This window comes from Nelumbo lutea, chromosome 5, assembly GCF_056320005.1.
Source record: "Nelumbo lutea isolate HS-2025 chromosome 5, American lotus-T2T, whole genome shotgun sequence".
Lineage (NCBI taxonomy): Eukaryota > Viridiplantae > Streptophyta > Magnoliopsida > Proteales > Nelumbonaceae > Nelumbo > Nelumbo lutea.
This window is the reverse complement of record NC_142688.1, coordinates 81969095-81976747: the sequence shown is the minus strand read 5'-3', so window position 1 is coordinate 81976747 and position 7653 is coordinate 81969095.

The window sequence follows — 7653 nt, the reverse complement described above, 5'->3', positions numbered from 1 at the left end:
AATTATTTGACAGCAAATAACTGTATTAAATGTAATTAATCAAGTAATTTGTAAAGTATAATTAGGGGATGTTTGGAATGATGGCCGTTTTTCAAAAAACTGGTGCCACATAGGATCCAAATAGGTGTTTCAATAAATCCCATGTATTTCATTGTTTGGTTCAGCTGATTATTAAAAAATTGGGCATGCTTTGAAAATTGGGACCGCACCGATGCATGAAATGCCAAATTATGTGTATCCTATGTGGTGCTTACCTGTCAGCACATATATGAAAAGCAGTGATGAAAATCACCTTACCAAACAGCATAGTGTTTATGTGGCAGAAGTGTTTTTTTATGAAAAATGGGTTTTGGAAGCATGGACATTTTTTTTTAATATTGATCTCAAAAAGTCCCTATACTTTCAAACACCATGTTAATTAAAAGTAATTATTTTGGCTTCAAAATAAATCCAATATAATTATTTCTGTCAAGGGTCCAGATCCGGATTGGGTACCCATAATCTGATCCAAATATCTTTCCTTCCTAACCCGATGGGAGCCACAATGAACGACAAAGCGATCATAGTAATGAAACAAAGGATCACAGGTTCCTTTTTTTTCCTTTTGAAATCGTCCCGGTGGCGGTTGTCCCTTGGGCTTAGTTTTCATAGGTGGCGATATAAAAATTTTCTTGATGGTGCTAATTCCTTGAAGAAACCATTAGTTGTTGCTTCCTGAGAGCAACAGTTCCTGTACATATTTACAGGTTCATCCTGCATCAGTTTATAATCACAATGGATCCTGTATCAGGGATTCAGGGTCTCCTTGAATCCAATTATCCCAACCATCAGGACTGGATTCCTCTCAACTGATAATCTATCTTGTGGTACCGTTTTCTGACTCAAAGTACAATGCAAAAGGTAGCAAATCTTGACCAGTGTTAAGGGACATCTTCTCGGTGGGAAACAACAAAATAATGGCTCGAACCACCCTGACATGTGTCATGTGCACTGACCACTTCCTAAACTTGCTCCTGGAGAGAAATAGGAAATGATAAATACAACTATTAAGTGCTTATTCTATGCATCATCAGAGATTGTGTTGTTAGAACTTAGAAGCAAGATTTAAATTTTCGTTGAAGATTCGATACACTGTATGTATCGATAGATACAACTCAAAATTCAAATTCAAATTTAATAATCTTAATTCAAATTTATTTTTTGTTCCTTTTTTAATATTAGTAACTTTTCAAACTCAAATTTAATGATTCTTAATTAATTATCATATTTAATAAAAGGCAAATTGAATAGTGCATTTAATACGATGTTCAAATTCAAATTTGAATTTGACATGCCACTAACTTATCTATTAAAAATCACAAATAGAAGACAAAGGGATTTAAACCCTAGTCATTTATTTGTAACCACTACATGTCCACCACTATGTTATACTACAAGTATTTGTCATATAAATGACTACCAATAAAAGTTAAAATTCATCATTAAAATATATAATAAATATCAATGTTTAAATAACTGGTCTGGACATCAATCCAAAAAAGGGAGAGAGAGGTTCATAGGTTAAAGGTTCAACCAGAGTTAAATTGTGATGATGTATATATGTATATTATTATGCATATATACAATATTATAAAATATATATTGGATTCTAATATATTCAAATTATATAATTGTTTTTTTATAATATATATTTTTTGTTTTAATTTCAATTTTTTTATAAGGCACCTATATCAAAAAGTTACCCAAAATAAAAACAAAGGTCACCGCAATAGTACATCTCAACAAAAAGTTATGGCCTTAAGAAGTTTGCATTAATGTGCTAAAAAAATCAATTGTTTTTCTAAAACCATGACTGATTTACTAGTTTTCGACTTTGACTAGTCAGGTTTGGTAATTTTGGCAAATTTTTAATCCAATCTAGTCACAGTCAAACCGGTCAAATAGGCCAATCGGTCTTATTTTCTAAAAAATGATAAATATTAATATAAATTATATTGATTTTTTAAATACTATGGTATGTATGCGTATACAAACATTTTAATTCTTTCATCATTTTTCAACAGTTTCCAATTATGTTTCAATATTTCACACTTTGTATAAATTACTAAAATATTGATTTTTTATGTTTAAATAACTTATTTATAATGATATAAAACTCATATTTGTTGTAATTAACATAGGTTTTTTAGGATTTATATGAGTTTCTTAGTATATCCATGTATATCTTAATTTTTCATTTATATCCATGCGTATCTTATATGTTTGGTTTGAAGAAAAAAATAGAGAAAATGAAGGAAAATGCAAGAAAATCTATACAAGATTTGTAATTGTTTCCCTTCATTTTCTTTTCTTTCCTTACTTTTTCCTTCAAACCAAACATAGTCTAAGCGTATCTCCATACATCTCTTAAAATTGTCTCTCCAATACCCATTAAACCTTGGTTAGAAGGTTGTTTCATGTTTTACTGAGCCCCTGTTTCACATCCAAAACCAACAATTAAAAGTCTAACTCACCTCAGCCTACTTGTTACATAACCTAAACCGAGTCTCTCATGGAACTTGATCGCTGGAAGGTTGTCTCATGTTTAGACGGAGCCCATGTTTTCACGTCCAAAACTAACAATGCAAAAGTCATGCCAACTCAATGCCAACTCACCTCAGCCCACTTGTTACATAGCCTAAACCGAGTCTCTCATGGAACTTGATCGCTGGAAGGTTGTCTCATGTTTTGACGGAGCCCATGTTTTCACGTCCAAAACTAACAATGCAAAAGTCATGCCAGCTCAATGCCAACTCACCTCAGCCTACTTGTTACAGAACCTAAACTGAGTCTCTCGTGGAACTTGATCACTGGAAAACCAAAATAAAAAGAAAAAAATTAGTGTTGGATGATAGCTTGAGAAGTGGGGCGGAGCCCCTGTTGTGATTCCAAAACAAAGATTTGAAAGGGAGGTTGGGGAATAGAACAATGGCTATGTTAATGGTTTGTTAAAGTAATGAAAAAAAGTGGTTTTCGTTAGAAAATAATAAATAAAGAAATAAGAAATAGCTGAGAGGAAAAATAGTTTCTATGACGAACAGCATACTCTTTTTCGCAAGTTTCCTATTATGTCACAATTCTGAATCGTGATTATCCATGGATCTAAGATAGTCATGATTTCTTACTATTTTTTTTTTTTTATAAAAGTGGAGATTGTTATGCTGAGGTGGCAACATTAGAAGCTTGGAAAGGAAATAAAGCACCCTCTAAAAATGCGTGAATGGGTTAATGGATCAAGGAGAGGCCATCTAATGTGGCCAAACTTATTTTAATATATAGCAATAGATTGAACAGCTGGAAGGCTTCACCTTCTCTCCTTTGCGGGAAAGAAAATTCTCATTAAATCATCCATGCAATCTATCCTTCTTTATTGCATGAATGCATGTAAATAACATGAAATGAATAGCTTGGGGTAAATTTACCCTGAACCGGGATTTACACTCTATTTGCATTGTTTCCAAATGCAGCTTAAGATGTAAAAGTATATCAATAAAAAAGAAATAAATTTGCATTAAAGTGGGTTTTTTGAAAAAAAAAAGGCATATGCTTTATTGGAAGTCGTGTTTGAATCCATTGCAGCTAAAAGTCTGTTTGATAAGAAGGTAAATTTGGCAATGCAAAACTAACCCAACTTTGCAATTTATATGGACCGCTTTATACTCTAAATATTTGCATTTACACTTATTTGCATCGTTTCCAAACACAGCCTTGAGGATTTAGTGTTAAAACGTCTTCTATGCACTAACTTATTGAAAGATGGATCTAAGTTGAGAAGTTTTCACCTCATAAGTGGACTTAGTAGTCAACTCTCATGTGTTCAATAGGTCCTCCAATAAATTTATTTGGATTCATTCTTCTAATGGAAATTTCTCGATTAAAAAAAATTGTGAGCATGTCTAGAAGTCCACACATCCAATGATAGATTCAAGGCTAAAATTCTGGTGTAAAAAATATGGAAATTGAAGATTTCCCCTAAATTCAAGGTGCCTCTATTGTTTTGTGCAGTGTAAGCACCCAACTTTTGCTCGGTCCCCTTTCTAACCCACTTCTCATACTCCAAATGTTTGATCAGACATTGCCAACATCTTTAAAATATGTCAAAACCCTAGGAAACCAAATTTTAATTGAAATACCCCCGATTTTACCATTAAATCCATAAGATTCCCTTCCGATGGTCCCGATTATGCCATATCACCATACCTGTTACCCAATTAGACCCCATCACATAAAACTAAACCTTCAAACAACCAATCACACCAAATTTCATCCATAAATTCTTTGATATCATTAGAAATTCCATTTTGACATATCGCACACTATAACACTTCCCAAACCAAAAACCTACGATCCACACATCCCTAACATGATCAAACCCTCCCAACAGCCTCATAATTCAAATCCACGTCACTCCACCAAAGTCAAACTAAAAATTTCCTTATTTACCCATCCATTAAACCAAGATTCCATTTTAAGCCCCATCGTTGGCCGAAATACTCATAATCTAGATCCCCATGATTCCCACACCTCTAAAGCCACTAGACACTTTCATTAGACTATAGGGACCCCGGGATACCCATCCAACAAATTTTAGAACCAAAAATATCAATTTTGCCCTCATCTAGGAAGATTCCAAATCGACCATTCCCATCACTCACTACTCTCTAAATCGCGGATCTCCATCACAACACCACCCTTAAGTTACCTGAACCTCACCAAAACTTTCATCAACCACCTGATTGGCAATCCAACAAATTTCAGGCCCAAAAATACCAATCTTTCCCCTCATCCAAAGATATTCCAAATCGACCACTTTCATCACCAACATTCTCCAAATCATAGATCTCCATCACGACACCACTTCCAATGCACCCAAGCCTCACCATAACCTCCATTAATATCCTGTTCAATCACTCATCAAATTTCAAATCCAAAAATACCCATTCAGTCCCTCGTTTCAAAAGATTCCAAATCGACCACTCTCATTACTCGTCACTCTCAAAATCTTAGATCTCAATCATGATAGCTCCCCCAAGATGCTCAAATTGTACTAAAACCACCATCAGCTTCCTGAAAAACCATCCATCCAATTTTAGACCTCAAAATACCTATTTTGCTCTTCGTATGCAAAGATTCTAAACCGGCGATCCTCGTTGGTCGTCACTCTCAAGATCCAAGATCTTCATCAAAGCACTTCATCTAAGGCCCCAAACTATACTAAAACCACCATCAACTTCCTGATCAACCATCCATCGAATTTTAGACCTCAAAATACCCATTTTGCCCTTTATACGTAAAGATTCCAAATCGACGATCCTCATTAGCCACCACTCTCCTAATTCGAGATCTTCATCAAAATACTCCATCCAAGGCCCTGAGACCTCGACCAACTTACCGATCAACCATCCACCCAACATCAGACCTCAAAATACATATTTTCCCCTTTATCCAAAAAGATTCAAAATTGACGATCCTCGTTGGTTACCACTCTCCAAATCTAAGATCTTCATCGAGACACATTATTTAGGACCTTCAAAACCTACCAAACCTCATCAAAACCTCCCGATAGATGATCCATCATATTTCAGCCCAAAAGGGTGGACCATCCTCATTGTCCGAGACACCCCAAATTCAAGATCCATCATCACACATCATCTGACACCTCCAAACCCCATCAAAACCTCTCGATCATTGATCTGTTGAACTTTAAGCCTTAAAATTACCATTTAACCTATCATCTATAAAGATTCCAAATTGATGGCTCTCATTGGCCGCTACTCTCCCATTTCAAGATTTGCATTGCGGTACATCCTTTGATACACCTAGACCACATCATCACCTTCCTAGACACCTGAATAAACCCTCCTCCATTTTTAGACCCAAAATTATCATTTTACCCTTCTATTAAGAAAAATTCCGATTCGACGGCCCACATTGCTCGACACACTCCAAATCATGATTTCTCACTCTGGCACACCCCTCGAGGCCATCAAACCCCATCATTTCTCTTTTCAGACACCTTAAAACCCCCTTGGAAAATTTCATTACAAAATTTTGCATTTTACCCCTCCATCTACGAAGATTCCGATTTGTACGATCTCGTTGGTTGAGAAAAGCCCTAATATCTTGAATTTTATATCAGCCCTTGAATCATGCACATTACACCCCTTGGACTTGCCCTCTCATTGCAAAAAACCCCCTTTTTGTTTTTCACTCAAGTCCCTTCACATTTATAGAAATCACCCTAAAGCCCTCACTAAACCTAGTATCAATCTTAGCCCTAGATTTGAGCCCCCCTTGTTTCTCCACCCTAGGATCGGCCTAACCCTCACTTCCACACCCAAAAACCCTAAATTCTAAAACCCTAGCCGCCACCTATCCATTCCCCCTCAAGTTCAAATTTTAAATTTAAAACTCCCCGTAAAACTGTTTATTTATAGTAATACTATATATTTATATATTTATTTATAATATATTATAAATATAAAAAACTGAGAAACCAAGGAACCAAACCAATGAATTAGTTAACCAATTCGTTTTGCTTCGGCTTTGCTTCACGATTTTTTAAAAACCGGTGGTACTGGTTTGGTTTGAAAAAGAGCCCACTATGAGTCTGAGCACCTCTAGATACTAGGTCATTGACAAATACCAAATTATTGGTGCCTTGTAAGTATATATGAAGATAAATATGTGAAAATGATACGAAAATATTATTTTTCATAAAGACATTGAGACTTGATTGGATTTCATCCCCAAATAAATATGTTGCTAACCTTTTTCTTTGGGGTCCCAAATCCACTAAATATGGATGTAGTACAATCCACTTCATGCCTTAGCTACTGAGCTACATAATACACACTTAATTGCCTCTTATAATCATGGTTTTCAAAACCGGGAACTGGTCAATCATTTCGTTTTTCTCCAAAACCATTGATTTTGGTCAGCAAACCGTTGAACCGATTGATTAACCGTTTGAACAGTTTTGACCATTTTTCAATTTTTTTATTTTTAAAATTTTTTTTGTCAAAACGGGCCAACTGTTTGGGTCGAACGCTCGGACCATTCGACCCAGTAACCGGACCCCTGACCGGTTTGGTCATCAGGTCGGTTTTAAAGACCATGCTTATAATCATGACCCAGCATTGAATGGATCTTATCTAATAAAAAATCCAAACCAAAAATCAAAATGGTCATATATACCATATTTTACCTAGGTACATCCTTTTGGGCTTTATCTCTAGTTTCCACCTCCAAATGGTTGCAACAAAAACAGAGAATGTAATGACGTTTCAAGCTAATTTGTGGGGTGCATTAAATAGTGGATTTTTTTTTCTTTTCTTAGACTCAATTTGTTTATAGTTGTAAATGCATGGGAGTATAAATAAGCATAGTGTAAATGCTGGTCTACTTTTGCTTCACATTTAACTTTGTCTTAGTTGTTTGTGAGACATAAAATAGGAAGTAAGGGTCCGTTTGGTTAACTAACTATTTTTTTAACAAAAATTATCTATCTTCAAATTGGTTTTACCTTTTTTTTTTGTCAAAACCATTTCTTTGTATATCTATCTACCTATGAACATCAGGAACGATATAACAGAAATACTTCAAGAAAATCCA